The sequence below is a fragment of the Salvelinus sp. IW2-2015 genome, unplaced genomic scaffold, assembly GCF_002910315.2.
Source record: "Salvelinus sp. IW2-2015 unplaced genomic scaffold, ASM291031v2 Un_scaffold2289, whole genome shotgun sequence".
NCBI lineage: Eukaryota > Metazoa > Chordata > Actinopteri > Salmoniformes > Salmonidae > Salvelinus > Salvelinus sp. IW2-2015.
In genome coordinates, this window is record NW_019943615.1 from 52,199 (window position 1) to 68,984 (window position 16,786).

General features: G+C 42.1%; 1 protein-coding gene across 3 annotated transcripts in view; it reads right to left on the reverse strand.

Moving 5' to 3' along the window:
• myo1ea (myosin IEa) overlaps positions 1-16,786 on the reverse strand; it is a 56,728-nt gene that overhangs the window by 39,073 nt on the left and 869 nt on the right. The window contains exon 1 of one of the 3 annotated variants that reach the window (XM_070440185.1): positions 11,270-11,404. The exons of the other annotated variants lie outside the window; for them this stretch is intronic. The gene's annotated coding sequence lies outside the window, so the exon portion shown is untranslated. Of the gene's footprint in view, positions 1-11,269; positions 11,405-16,786 lie in introns of those variants that run through there. 3 annotated transcript variants of the gene reach the window in all.

The following is a 16,786-nucleotide window of genomic DNA, read 5'->3' on the forward strand; positions in this document are numbered from 1 at the left end:
CAGAGCACCCTAGACAGCAGCCTCTTCCTCAGCTGGATCTGGACCCAGACTGGACCATGGTCACCATGGCAGCAACACCCAGGATACAGCCAACTTCACCACTGCTCAGCACCATGCCAGTAGAGGAGACATCCATGCCAAGCCTAAGAACACTACCCAGACTTGGACTAATAGTTGTCTCGCGTCGATAAGTAAAAACATTTCTGACCCTGTCTGAGTCTCTCAGCCTGGCACCCATAACTCCCCATTAATAAAAATACCCAGAGCCCAATGCCAATGAAAACAGTCCCCGCTACCAAAGCTCATGGGCATGAAAATGACTTACACCGATTAGTCAATTCAGTGTTTGTCTGAGAGACATTAACACCTGTAAACATGCAGTTTGGTCTATATCTATTAGGTGTAGGTGGTAGACATGAGAATCCAGGCTGCAGTGCTTCTCTCATTCTGCTGTGCAGCTTACCCTGAAGTCATCTGCTTAGAAAAGATATACCAACATCAATAATGCAGAGAAAACCACCAATACTCCTTAACTGGCTAAGTTCTTATACTGTTTATCTGGGCCAGGGCTGACGTACACGTTGAATAAGCTTTTATGTAAGACAAGTGAAAAGAGGCCCTATTTTTCAAAGAGTTTGTTACACAATTGTACTAAATCAACTCTAGATAGTAGCTGAGGGTACTGTGAACTGGAGAGAGCTGTAGCCTGCAGGGCAGGGCTAGGTAGGGCTGGGTAGCTGGGTGCCTGTGTCCTCCCCACGGAGAACAAACAGAGAGGTAAGGAGAGGTGTAAGCTGAGACAGGAGGAGAGGTTACAAAAGAGAGATTCCTCCTATGTACTGAATCCATGGAAACTCATGTGAAATGTCATATTTCATGAGAATACATCTACGGTTTATAAGTCCCCCTTAAATACATGACAATGTTTATGATAAGATTCACTTCTAGCCACACAAAAATAATAATTAAATGTAATATCAAATGCTATGGTATAGGGTGGAACTTAGAAAGAAAGACAAAAAAAAGCTAGATGTCATTGTGGGTAGGCCTACTCTTTTAAGAACAGCCACACTATTTTTCTTGCAGCTTGAACGTAAACAAACCATTTGCAGCAGGCTCTCATTTGTACCAATGATTTTCTGTGCCACACAGTGGCTGCTATTTGTCCAGACCAGTCTCAGGTTTCAGTCACACAGCTTCCAGCTAGGAGCCCTCCTATAGGAAGGGAATTTTTGCAAATGTTCAGCGCCTATAATAGAAATTATATATTTTTGGTCTCAGTTTTTCCCTGGTCTCAGTTTTTGTATGGCGGTTTGCGCTCTCTGTCAAAGAGAACCTTCCGTCCTTCTTGTTCAGCTTTCCATACATTACCGGGTAGATGCGTGCCACACATAGATTTCCCTGAACTAGATCTCCTAAGTGGGTCCCATGGCACTGCTTAACATTGCTGTGGCAACAACATTCACTCTCTCTAAAATCAGGTAGACCTCAATTATCTCCTGTAAACATGACTGATAAGAAAATGCCATTGTGTGAGGTGTGACACTTGCAGGGATACCCTCCCATTCCCAACAAGTAATACCATACTGCAGAGTTCCCCAATAGGCACCCCGTGGGCCAAATTCGGCCCCTGGGTGATTTTATTTGTCCCCCCCCMMAAAAAAAAACATTTGATGTTGGACATAAGACTGTAAAAAAAATTTAATAAAATAAATCACCAGGAAATCAGCTGGAAGTAATTTTAAATTTAGGATATCTGTTCCCAAGTTATCCTACGCATAAATAGAGGCATATGTGATTTTATCCCAATGTAATCAAGGTTTGAAATCTTTTTGTTTTTGTCAAATACTATCTGTTTGGGATTCTTGCGGTGTTCCGGCCCCCCGTCCATCCACTCAAGGATAAATCGGCCCACAGCTGAATGTAATTGGGGACCCCTGCTATACGGTCATTCAATATCCCTTTACTGTGGAACACATCTGGGTGGTCTGACATTCATACTCATTCATAAGGGATATGGGTAGCACTCTCGAGGAGTCAGTATTGGAATAAAACGTCAAGCTATAACACTGCCAGTTAGCAATGTGTTTTTATAGTATAAATTACCACTAAATTATGTTTTCTCAAAGAAAACCCCTATGACTGAAGGATTATACCAAATACTGCTTCTCAGCTGTGAAATCACCTGCTAGTCAGGAGCCAACCACTTCTCATAAATGCAATACACCCTTCAATATCCACTGGGTATCTTGAAGATAGACCTTTAGAAATCTTTCATGACATGGTAAAGACTCCATCCTCAGGGTCTGAGACACCAAACTTCTTAGTGATGCAGGAGGTATCTCCTCTTGTGATAAGACTGTTGCCAGGAGGAGAGTCAATTGCCATAAACAGAAAAACCATCCTCTGAATTAGTGAGGCTTTAGCCCAGAAGCAGTCATGGGTTATGGTCTGGACTAATTGGCCCATTGAAACAGATATATGACAAAGGACCTCCCAGGCCTAGACAGGAGAACTCCTGAATGGGAGAAGGAGAAGGAGAAGAAGGAGGGCCACTCACTGGAAAACACATCAATGCAGCAGGAGTTGTTTTTACAATGTGTACCAAAACTGTCTGGGTCCTGGGCCCAGTACTGCTGTGGCATAACACGGCTGAAATGAGCCCAGAAGCCTCAAGTTACTGTGGGATAGGACTGTGAAGGTCAGACACTGTTAAATGGTGTGGCTGGAGCAAAGATAGGTTGATGTATATTCTCTAAGACACGTTGAGTGCTTTCAGCGTCTGGATTTTTATCACCGCAACGGAGAGTGAGAGAGATATCTTCGACAGTGACAGAACAGGAGGGATACAGGCRGTGGTGGTGGTGGTGGTGGTGTGACACGTCAGAAAGAAATGTCAAAGAGAACCTCGTCATAAGGGGTGTGGCTGGCTGGGTGTGTAGAAAAGCATGCCTTGTGCTTGTTCATGGTATAAATAGAATAAGGGCCCAGTTTATACATTGGATGTATGGTTCATTTTCCTCCTTTGGCTCCACCAAGTTCATTCCTCCGCTTATGAACCAGTCCTTTCAGGGGGCAAATAGATGCCTGACAATAGAGGTCAACCGATTATGATTTTTCWAMAGSGATACCGATTATTGGAGGACCAAAAAAAGCCGATACCGATAACAATCGGCCGATTTAGATAGGATAGAATAATGACAATTACAACAATACTGAATGAACAATTAACACTTTTATTTTAACTTAATATAAATACATAAATAAAATCTATTTAGTCTCAAATTAATAATGAAACATGCTCAATTTGGTTTAAATAATGCAAAAACAGTGTTGGAGAAGAAAGTAAAAGTGCAATATGTGCCATGTAAAAAAGCTAATGTTTAAGTTCCTTGCTCAGAACATATGAAAGCTGGTGGTTCAATATTCCCAGTTAAGAAGTTTTAGGTTGTAGTTATAAAAGGAATTATGACGCGTCGACTATTTCTCTCTATACCATTTGCATTTTATATACCTTTGACTATTTTATGTTCTAATAGACACTTTAGTATTGCCAGCCTAATCTCAGGAGTTGATAGGCTTGAAGTCATAAACAGCGCTGTGCTTCAAGCATTGCTAAGAGCTGCTGGCAAACGCAGTAAAGTTTGAATGAATGCTACTGCCTACCACTGCTCAGTCAGACTGCTCTATCAAATCATAGACTTAATTATAATAAACACACAGAAATAAGATCCTTAGGTCATTAATATGGWCAAATCCGGAAACTATCATTTTTGAAAACAAAACGTTTATTCTTTCAGTGAAATACAGAACCGTTCCGTATTTATCGAACAGATGGCATCCGGAAGTCTAAATATTGCTGTTACATTGCACAACCTTCAATGTTATGTCATAATTATGTAAAATTCTGGCAAATTAGTTCGCAACGAGCCAGGCGGCCTGAACTGTTGCATATACCCTGACTCTGCTTGCACTGAACGTAAGAGAAGTGACACAATTTCCCTAGTTAATATTGCCTGCTAACAGGAATTTATTTTAACTAAATATGCAGGTTTAAAAATATGTACTTCTGTGCATTGATTTTAATAAAGGCATTGATGTTTATRGTTMGKTACATTCGTGCAACGATTRTGCTTTTTTCGCAAATKCMCTTTTGTTAAATCATCCCCCGTTTGGCGAAGTAGGCTGTGATACGATGATARATTAACAGGCACCGCATTGATTATATGCAACACAGGACAAGCTAGWTAAMCTAGTAATATCATCAACYMYGTGTAGTTAACTAGTGATTATGTGAAGATTGATTGTTTTTTATAAGATAAGTTTAATGCTAGCTAGCTACTTAACTTGGCTCCTTGCTGCACTCGTGTAACAGGTGGTCAGCCTGCCACGCAGTTTCCTCGTGGATTGCAATGTAATCAGCCATAATCAGCATCCAAAAATGGTGATTACCGATTGTTATGAAAACTTGAAATCGACAATGCAGATTAATTTGGTCGACCTCTACCTGACGTAGTGAGCAGTCCAACAGTGCAACAGCAGAGAACGCATTCATTTCACTAAGAGGACACAAAGACACATAAACCGCCTGTGTCAATAACATCAGCTGTGTGATAAGCTGTCAGACAGAGGTGAACTTACACAAAGCGACTTCTATACAAGTCAATATTTGTTTTTTGGGCCCCGCTGCTGCTGTGTACGTATACAGAGAGGAAGCCACACTAGGTGCCAAATGTATAGTAAGTCCACTACTAGAGTGGATAAATTACAGCCTGCCATAAAACTGCCCTGCCTAAACAAAGTTTGACAGATTCATACAGATGCACAACAGCTTTTAAGAGATATTAGCAGCCCACAAAAGGGAAGCATAACTGAGAAGTTAATCAAAGCCAGACATGTGGGAGCTTTATTAAATACTAGCAAGAACTCAACCTCTCTTTCTGCCATCTATTTTTGGCCTGAATAAAAAAGAAATGTGATTATTCACCATAGTCAAACTCAAATTCAACTGGGTGCATGAAAAAAAAAAAACAGGGATGTCCTGGTAACAGTAGAGCCAGATTGGGTGATCATTTATCCTAAATGCTAACATCTAGCATGGCTCCCAGGAAGGTAGCATCAGAGAGATGAAAGGCTGTGTGTACTCCTGATGGCATAGAAAACAGGCAGACTAACGATGCTGGCTAGAGCATCTTACTCCCAGCCACTCCGGGAAATGGGTGCTGGCTGACGACCAAGAGCAGCACAACTCCCATCTGAGCTGACGTTAAACACTCAGGAAGTCATCAACAACGGCCTCTCCCCAGAAAGCATTCCGCCCTCCCCAAGTATGGCCTAATAACCTGGCTCACCCAACAGAACACTGGTAATAACCTGGCTCACCCAACCGAACACTGGTAATAACCTGGCTCACCCAACAGAACACTGGTANAACACTGGTAATAACCTGGCTCACCCAACAGAACACTGGTAATAACCTGGCTCACCGAACAGAACACCGGCACAGACCTTTACTTTACACACCCATCCATTTACAGTCTGTCTGGGACTGGGTATGAGGCTGCCGTCTATCACTGCGTTTCCACACCACATGCCCAGAGAGTACTAATATAAAATACTTATTTTTGGAATCCTTTGTTTAGTCACCGACTTACTTTGTGTCTGAACAGCCCAAGCAGCTGACCAGGTCTAAAAAATAAATGGAAGAGAGCTCAAACTCAGTCACTGCTACAGACACACACCGAAAAGTGATCCCAAATACAGCTTTATGACTTACTGTTCTGAATATACACAATGAATCCAATGACAAACATTTACATTCCACAAAGACAACCTTAATGAATCACAATCAGCTTCACTGTCACAAAATCATACACCAGATTTCACTGCAATCCTTTACACACATTTCTCATAAAATGTTCTTTCAAAGGGTTTTGGTGCAGTAAAAATGTGAAAAGAATAAAAATGATAGATGTTGCAGTAGGCTGTTTGTAGTCCTCTCCAGCTTTGAAGGGAACAATATAACACAGTTCTGATTATTTCCAGCTGACAATCTCTTGATTCTCTGATATTAATCTTATATTGTGTTGATCACTATAGAATTGCAGAGCTACATCACACCCTTTAGATATTTTCATTGAGGGTTACAGTTGATGTTTGGTTCAGTGATATGGACAGTTAAGACATACATACATACATACATGTACCAGTACCAGTACCAGTACCAGTCAAAAGTTTGGACACACCTACTCATTCAAGGGTTTTTCTTTATTTGTACTATTTTCTACATTGTAGAATAATAGTGAAGACATTAAAAATATGATATGACACATATGGAATCATGTAGTAACCAAAAAAAGTGTTAAACAAATCAAAATATATTTTATATTCTTCAAAGTAGCCCCCCTTTGCCTTGATGACAGCTTTGCACACTCTTGGCATTCTCTCAACCAGCTTCATGAGGATTGCTTTTCCAACGGAGTTCCCAAATATGCTGAGCACTTGTTGGCCGCTTTTCCTTCACTCTGTGGTCCAACTCATCCCAAAGTATCTCAATTGGGTTGAGGTCAGGTGATTGTGGAGGCCAGGTCATCTGATGCAGCATTCCATCACTCTCCTTGGTCAAATAGCTCTTACACAGCCTGGAGGTGTATTTTGGGTCATTGTCCTGTTGAAAAACAAATGGTAGTCCCACTACACGCAAACCAGATGGGATGGCGTATCGCTGCAGAATGCTGTGGTAGCCATGCTGGTTAAGTGTGCCTTGAATTCTAAATAAATCACAGACTATGTCACCAGCAAAGCACCCCCACACCATCACAACTCCTGCTCCATGCTTCACGGTGGGAACCACACATGCCGAGATCATCCGTTCATCTACTCTGTGTCTCACAAAGACACGGCGGATGGAACCAAAATGATCACATTTGGACTCATCAGACCAAAGGACAGATTTCCACTGGTCTAATGTCCATTGCTCGTGTTTCTTGGCCTAAGCAAGTCTCTTCTTATTATTGGTGTCCTTTAGTAGTGGTTTCTTTGCAGCAATTCAACCATGTCTCCACTGAACAGTGGATGTTGAGATGTGTCTTAACTCTGTGAAGCATTTATTTGGTCTACAATTTCTGAGGCTGGTAACACTAATGAACTCTGCAGCTGAGGTAACTCTGGGTCTTCCTTTCCTGTGGCGGTCCTCATGAGAGCCAGTTTCATCAAAGCACTTGATGGCTTTCAAAGTTCTTGAAATTTCCCGGATTGACTGACCTTCATGTCTGTCGTTTCTCTTTGATTATTTGAGCTGTTCTTGCCATAATATGGACTTGGTATTTTACCGAATATGGCTATCTTCTGTCACAACACAACTGATTGGCTCAAAACGCATTAAGGAAAGAAATTCCAAATTAACTTTTAACAAGGCACACCTGTTAATTTAAATGCATTCCAGGTGATTACCTCATGAAGCTGGTTGAGAGAATGCCAAGAGTGTGCAAAGCTGTCATCAAGGCCAAAAGGGTGGCTATTTTGAATAATCTCAAATATAAAATATTTGAATTGTTTAACACTTTTTTGGTTACTACATGATTCCTTGTGTTATTTCATAGTTTTTGATGTATTCACTATTATTCTACAATGTAGAAAATAGCCAAAATAAAGAAAAACACTGGAATGAGTAGGTGTCCAAACTTTTGATTGGTACTGTAGCTAATGAGATTATGGGTATTACTGGCACAATACAGTGGGAAACTGTGTGGCACAATAGTATACAATTTATGATTATAGGAAAGCCATAATGAGCCATTAGACTTAATCTGAGAAGCGATGCAGGGTGAAAACAATGGTGACCTAGGGTACGGTGAAAGACTGAGATGGGTTGATAAAGTCTCCATGGGGCAGTGCTGGAGCCCAAACACTGAATCAGAGGCCTATGATCTTTTGACATAATGCGACAGTGGGAAGGAAACAAGCTGAACAGATAAATGGAACTCAGCTCTGACAGAGCGTGACATTCTTTCATTTCCACAGCTGTCCTAACGGGTGAGAATACACATGCAAATAGAAGTTTCAGATAGGACTTTTTACTTTTTTGTTAGGTCAGAGCTTGCTGAACAGAGTTCCACCTACTTAGTGTGGGAGACTATAGACAGTGGATATCTGTTGAAAATTACAAAGGTAAAGCAACCAACCACAAAATAAGGAAAAACAGATCATGCAAATTAGGACATCTAGAGCATGTACTTGTCTCTCACTATGGTGCTACTTGTTTATTATTAAGCAATAAGGCCCGAGGGGGTGTGGTATATAGCCAATATACCATGGCTAAGGGCTGTTCTTACCCACTAATGAACTCAGAGTGCCTGGATACAGCCCTTAGCCATGGTTAGTTGGCCAAATACCACAAACCCCCGAGGTGCCTTACTGCTATTAGAAACTGGTTACCAATGCAGTAAATATTTGTTTTGTAATACCTGTAGTATACGGTCTAATATGCCACATCTGTCAGCCAATCAGCATTCAGGGCTCAAACCACCCATTTAATAATAAGAATTATTAGTTATGCCTAGTTATGCACCTGTAACACTAAAGTGACATTAACATGCGACTGATGATTAATCTGTGCACCCAGGAAAGAGATGGATAGACCTGGGAGATGAGCTATCCTTTTACTGGAACGCAGGCATCCCCCATGGAATTCAGGGCATGTTTGTCTGTATGCTAGTGAGCAAACAGAACCCTGTCAATTCAGCTCAGATCCACAGACAAGACAGAAAAGATCCAGAGGCAGACAGAAGACTCCAGCTGTGCTCAATGGGGCTGATATCATGGTAACTACTTTTGGAAAATATGAAAATTATAGTAACAAATGTTGTGAAATCTTTGTCTCACAGCATGAAATTGCCTAAAATATATGTCAAACCTACATACTTCAAGGAAAAACATGAGTTTCCATTTACTACACATGACACCTATAAAACATAGCAGCTGTTTAATTGTGGCCCAGACTAGAACAGGTGGGTATTGTCTGAGAGAGAGAAGATATCACATCAGCCTAGAAGTCTGATCAAAAGTGGCCTCCTCTGCATGGGACCAAAGAGCTGCCTGGTACAGTCCTCCCCATCCCTCACTGGGGTAATGGGAGACATTCGCTGTGAGAACAGACTGTGCTCTCCATTGGGCTGCAGCCCCAGTGAGGGTAGCCTGCTGGGCTCCCAGTCCTGTGGGTAGTGGTGCGAGAGCCAGGCTCACAAACGGTGTGCTGTACCAAGGGCTGGGCAGCAGGAAACCTAGGTAAGCCAAAAGAGAAGAGGGGAGCTGACAGTGAGCTGGCCGGGACACACAGACACAGATCACTTTACAGAGGGGAAAATGCAGCTGGCTGTTCCTCACCTGACCACCACATTCACAGCTGGCCCAGGTTGCTGAGGGATGTGTTTCAAATTTCAAAGAATATTAAAGGCCTGCATTAGGGAAAGGGAAAGGGGGATACCTAGTCAGTTGTCCAACAATGTATTCAACTGTAATGAGTATTCCACATTTAACCCAACCCCTGTGAATCAGAGAAGTGCAGGGGGCTGCCTTAATCGACATCCACGTCGTCGGCGCCCGGGAAACAGTGGGTTAACTGCCTTGCTCAGGAGCAGAACGACAGATTTTTACCTTGTCAGCTCGGGGATTGGATCCAGCAACCTTCCAGTTACTGGCCCACTGTGCCATCACTGAACCGACTGAGGAAAGCAGAAAATAAAATAATGATTTATGGAAACGTTCACTACACAAAGGTGAGGCAGAAAATGGGTATACAGCCTCCCGGGTGGCGCAGTGGTCTAGGGCACTGCATCGCAGCGCTAGCTGTGCCACCAGAGACTCTGGGTTCGCACACAGGCTCTGTCGCAGCCGGGAGGTCCGTGGGGCGACGCACAATTGGCCTAGCGTCGTCCGGGTTAGGGAGGGTTTGGCCGACAAGCATATCCTTGTCTCATCGTGCACCAGCGACTCCTGGGGCGGGCCGGGTGCAGTGCGCGCTAACCAAGGTAGCCAGGTGCACGGTGTTTCCTCAGACACATTGGTGCGGCTGGCTTCCGGGTTGGAGGCACGCTGTGTTAAGAAGCAGTGCGGCTTGGTTGGGTTGTGTTTCGGAGGACGCATGGCTTTCGACCTTTGTCTCTCCCGAGCCCGTACGGGAGTTGTAACGATGAGACAAGATAGTAATTACTAACAATTGGATACCACGAAATTGGGGAGAAAAGTGGGTAAAAATTTAAATAATAAAAGAAAAAAAAGGAAAAAAAAAATATGGGTATACAATTGGATCTAAAAGGAGAATCCTCTATATTTTTGCTTGCTCCAAAACCAATAGATTGACAGGTAACCCTACATTATAAAAGGTGTCAATGTTAGCAGGTGGTATTTAGTTAGCAAGTGGTATTAGTTTGCACAAAGGGAACATTTACTTGTCAGTAAAGAACAATGGGATTTTGGTTTGGAGAACAAACTGCCACCATGATCAACTACTGAGGAATACTAAGTAAGTGCCAAACAGAGGAAGTTGCTGTGTTAATGGCATCATGAATGGACACCATGAAGTGGTATCCTCTAATGTGATGCACTTTAAAAGACATGGCAGGATGTGGCATCACATCAGACAGCATATCTGTTTGAAGATAGAAAGGTCAACATCAGCTCTTCATAAAACGAATGAAAATGTTAAACTTTCAATAAAAAGCTCAATTAAAGAAATGCTCATTTTAGCCAGTTTTATGTTTAATTCGTCCTTTTAACTTTTCATTTTGCACAAACAAACCACAAGGGGTTACAACCAATGAGTAAATATCATTCAGAGGAGCTTCAGTGAGAACATTGTCAGAATAGTAAGGCTAAGACAAGCGTTTAACATCCATTAATAAATCTGATTCTTGATCCAGTCTGATTCTGCCATCTGTTCTGGAAGTCAGTGAGTCGGAACTTAGAACCTGTGTGATGGCTTATGGAACGCCACGAACATGAAGATGGAGTTTTGTAACAAAGACCAATATGTGTGGGATTGATAAAGAGGAGTGTAGGTTTACTGGATCTCTGTGAACAAATTGAACAAGTTCCCCAGAAGGGGCGTTCGCCCTGTTCTAGAGAAGGGCTCGAATTCCTGCAAAAATCTTTTCAGCATTGCAGGGTGAAAAAAAAAAAATGGAGCACAGGCTTTGAAATGGGGGGATATTACTGAGCATTCACCTCCCTGCAGGAAAAGCTGATAAAAACCATATGCTGTCATACTGACCTAGTATTCAGCATCTGGCAGAGTGGGGCCTGTGAGTGATGCTGCCGCCTGGTGCTCCAGACAGTCAGAGTGACAGACTGCTTCTCTCCACACAAGCCAAATATTAGAGTTCCCTCAATGTGGCCCCAAAAAAGCCTTTTAAAAAAAGGAAGAGTTTTGCACTGAGTAACTGCAGTGTGTTTCGCATTGGTGCATTACGTTCATTCTTTATCTCTGACATCAGACTAAAGAGAGGAGAATATCTGGGGAAGGTTTATTATTTGACAGAAAGTCTGTTTATGACGAGCCAGGTTCTGACACATCCAGATGACGTACTATGATCTTGCACACAAAACAGCTACCTACTTTTGGAGCAAACCTGGAAAAACAATTGCTCCTTTCATGTCCAATTATTCCAGTGCTGCAAAATGTTAAGACGCAAGACGTATTAAATGTATTCCACCTGGTTCATTGAAAGGATACATTCAGTTGTGTCCAACAGTTTCATATAGTTTTGAATTCAACCTTTCCATTCTCTGATTACTGAATATTATGCTGTATAAACCTGTCACTGATGAAGGGATCTGTATATACAGTACATATGTTCTACTGTCATTAATGCTACCTCACCAGAAGGAAACCAGTCCATTTCCTTCTGGTCATTCAGCATGAAATTCAGCACCCATGCCAGGGAACCGCCCACAAGCGCTAGTCTAAATAAGAATATCTCCAACTTCAGCAGATCTAGAGGACTTGGGTTCACCGCAGCATATTACCTCTGAAGTGAGTCAGATTGTGCCTCAAGGCTAAAAGTTGTCTAATGCTGGCTCATCTAGATGTGTGCACAGCATGCTAAATCTATCTATCCTCATATCTGGGTTTATTCGTTGGAATCTACTACAGAAGGATGAAGATAATGTTTTTAAAACCATCATGAGCCTACAGAGAGGGGGTCGTCCAGTCATCAAACAATGTATATGCATGCATTTTATGGTACCCTCATACAGGAGGACAATGGGTAAACCATTTGAATTCAATCAATTTTGACAGCACCTCTTTTGATTTGAACTTAACCTTCCATACGTATTTGCCCATTGTAGAAATGGTCAGAAAGAGAAAGAGTGCTTCAAAAGATAAAAGGTGCTCAAAGTTGACCTTTTTTGCATACCCCACCTTACTATTAGATATCCATGTCTTCATCACTGGAAATGATACAGTTGAAATTTATATCATTTAAAAGCTTGCAAACAGGGTTGTCAAACTGTTTAATAATTTCATTTTTTTGTGTTGTGCCCGCCCTCGGTTGAGACACACAACATGCTCTTGAATACAGGCTAATAAACGTACTAAAATGGGAATACAATTTAAAAAATTTGACTTTCAAATGGTATCACAAAGATGGTTGGAGGTCCACAAATCAGACAACGTTGACTTAAAATGGTAATATCTGTTTTACATTGTACTGTCAATCCTCCATAGAAAACCTATTGAAATTTTAAATCATAGATAATAGAATAGAGATGACCATTTAAGTTGACATTGGATGGTGAGTGGGCCGGCGGTCCTCTTTGTGGTAGTAATTAGAAGTAAAAATGTAATTTCAAATTTCAACGGTGGACCAGTTAAATTGCAGTTGTCTGAAGGGATAAGATTGATATTTCCATGATCGGGCACAACAAAAAATATCAGATGATGTAGGGTCTAAGAAATGATCAAATAGTTTGACAACCCCGTTCGTATGTTTTTAAATTATATCAAACTAAACCGTTTATCTTTTCCAGTGATGAAGACATGGATGTCACATGGTATGGTGTGGTATGGAAAATGGGTCAAATCTGAGCACCTCTATCACCCGAATGTTTTGTCATTCAGGTCCAAAAAGTCACTTTCTGACCACTTCTTCCATGGGCAAACATGTATGGAAAGTTTTGTTTAAATCAAAAGGGATACTGTCAAAAAGTGATTGAAATCATATGGATTTACCAACGGAAGATCACGTAAAAGAGTTATATTGGAACTCCTGTAATTGTAACATTGTTCTAATACAGTGCATTCGGAAAGTATTCAGACCCCTTGACTTTTCCCACTTTGTTACATTACAGCCTTATTCTAAAATAGATTTTTTTTTAAATGCTCAATCTACACACAATACCCCATAAAGACAAAGTGAAAACAGGTTTAGACATTTTTGCAAATTTATTAAAAAACAGAAATACCTAATTTACATAAGTATTCAGACCATTTGCTATGAGACTCAAAGTTGACCTCAGGTGCATCCTGTTTCCTTTTATCATCCTTGAGATGTTTCTACAACTTGATTGGAGTCCACCTGTGGTAAATTCAATTGATTGGACATGATTTAGAAAGGCACACACCTGTCTATATAAAGGTCCAACAGTTGACAGTGCATGTCAGAGCAAACACCAAGCCATGAGGTCGAAGGAATTGTCCTTAGAGCTCCGAAATAGGATTGTGTTGAGGCACAGATCTGGGGAAGGGTACCAAAAAATGTCTGCAGCATTGAATGTCCCCAAGAACACAGTGGCCTATATCATTCTTAAATGGAAGATGTTTGGAACCACCAAGTATCTTCCTAGAGCTGCCTGCCCGGCCAAACTGAGCAATCGGGGGAGAAGGGCCTTGGTCAGGGAGGTGACCAAAAACTCGATGGTCAATCTGACAGAGCTCCAGAGTTCCTCTGTGGAGATGGGAGAACCTTCCAGAAGGACAACCATCTCTGCAGCACTCCACCAATCAGGCCTTTATGGTAGAGTGGCCAGACAGAAGCCACACCTCAGTAAAAGGCACATGACCGCCCACTTGGAGCTTGCTAAAAAGGCACCTAAAGGACTCAGAACGTGAGAAATAAGATTCTCTGGTCTGATGAAACCAAGATTGAACTCTTTGGCCTTAATGCCAAGCGGCACGTCTGGAGGAAACCTGGCAGGATCCCTACGGTGAAGCATGGTGGTGGCAGCATCATGCTGTGGGGATGTTTCTCAGCGACAGGGCCTGGGAGACTAGTCAGGATCGAGGGAAAGATGAACGGAGCAAAGTACAGAGAGATCCTTGATGAAAACCTGCTCCAGAGCGCTCAGGACCTCAGACTGGGGAGAAGGTTCACCTTCCATCAGGACAACAACCCTAGCACACAGCCAAAACAACACAGGAGTGGCTAAAGGTCTCAACGTCCTTGAGTGGCCCCGCCAGAGCTCGGACTTGAACATCTCTGGAGAGACCTGATAAAGGCTGTGCAGCGACACTCCCCATCCAACCTGACAGAGCTTGAGAGGCTCTGCAGAGAAGAATGTGAGGAACTCCCCAAATACAGGTGTGCCAAGCTTGTAGCGTTCTACCCAAGAAGACTCGAGGATGTAATCACTGCCAAAGGTGCTTCAACAAAGTCCTGAGTAAAGGGTCTGAATACTTATGTAAATGTGATCCGTTTTTTATTTTATTTTGTATACATTTTCAAAATGTTCTAAAAACCAGTTTTTGCTTTGTCTTTATGGGGTATTGTGTGTAGATCGTTGAAGGAAAGAAAACAATTKAATAAATGTTAGAATAAGCCTGTAACGTAACAAAATGTGGAAAAAGTCAATGGGTCTTAATACTTTCCCGAATGCACTGTATAACTTTACGTTTTCAGCTCGACTGTTAGCCAAGGTACATAGCTCAGTTACGTGGTACTGATGGTTTGTTCCTTGGATTCCCTTGTGGGAAACCAGATCTACAGGCTCCATACACTGAGCAATGGGAGCAGAGCAGACTGCATAACAGGGTTGACCTGTTCTAGAGAGACAACACGTGGGATATGGACCTTCCTAACACCTTCCTAATGTTTTGTACACTGTGTATATACTGTCATTACCAACCCTGCCCTATGTCCATATCCCACGTGTTGTCTCTCTAGAACAGGTCAACCCTGTTATGCAGTCTGTGCACTGGGAGCAGAGCAGTGTATGGAGCCTGTAGATCCAGTTTCCCACAAGAGAATCCAAGGAACAAACCCTCAGTACCACATAACTGAGCTCTGTACCCATCCCCCCCCCCGTTTTGCCCTCAGAACAGCCTCAATTCACCGGGTCATGGACTTCACAAGATGTCGAAAGCATTCCACAGGGATGCTGGCCCATATTGACTCAAATATTTCCCACAGTTGTGTCAAGTTGGCTGGATGTCCTTTTGGTGGTGGACCATTCTTGATACACACGGGAAACTGTTGATTGTGAAAAACCCAGCAGTGTTGCAGTTCTTGACACACTCAAACCGGTGCACCTGGTACCTACTACCATACCCTGTTCAAAGGCACTTAAATATTTTCTCTTTCCCATTCACTCTCTGAATGGCACACATACACAATCCATGCCTTAGTTGTCTCAAGGCTTAAAAATCCTTCTTTAACCTGTCTTCTCCCCTTCATATACACTGATTTAAGTTGATTTAACAAGTGACATCAATAAGGGATCATAGCTTTCACCTGGATTCGACTGGTCATTCTGTCATGGAAAGAGCAGGTGTTCCAAATGTTTTGTACACTCAGTGTACAGTACATGACATTACAAGTCAAGCAAAGTCATTCAGTGGATTTGGGCAGAACAAATGATTAAAAAAAAGATTTATCCTTAATTAAATCAAAATACTGCAGTTGACTTGTTGGATTCAATAAACAGTACTTTAGCTGATACCCACAGTGGGATATCTGCCACAATGGCAATGGCCTCATGAACTGTGGTCTAAACACAAAGGAAGAGCCCACGCAACAGGGCCAACTTTCTCCATAACTCTCTGGGATGACATTCAGTAAACAGGAGAAACCGGTCTCCATGTGGATAACACACAGGCTGTTCTCTGTCTCCTCTTCCATGACCAACCTGTTTTATTCAAAGTAGGGCCGTGCCAACACTGTACCTAGGAAGTGGGAGCTGCATGTGACTGTCTGTCAGTATAGGTGGTTGCTATAGGGACTGTATCTGCAGGCCACCTTTCTTTTACACCCCCCCCCCCCCCCCCCCCGAGATGTATACTTTTATGGTAAGCTAGATGAAAGTTGTTGAGTAGACAACAATGACAAATTATACGTTTTTTTCCATTATGCAATATTGGCTAAGTTGTGAGCAGTGTGACCCACCTGTATCACAGAGAGTAAACAAACAAGTTTAACAACAAACAGGGCAGACTGTTTCCACTGGGCCCTCTTGATCTCAAGAGATCCAAGATCCAGTTTTCATCTTTAGCATGTCTCACTAAGGCTTTGGTATCAGATACACACTGTTGTCAAAAACATTTTATTGGTTTAATGTTTTACTATATCTCTGTCCACATACAAAATCCTGCTCAGTTAGTGAGGGAGGGCGAGAGAGAGTGAGGGAGAACTTTTATCATAAACATATGGTAGGTAGGTTACTCCTCAAATAGGAGGGAAAATAGTGGATTGGATTGTTGTTGCATTCTTATCAACATTCCATACAACCTTCTAGATCGGATTGAGACTAGAAGAGGCATTTATTCCAAGTTGTTCTTTGAATTTAACTTTAC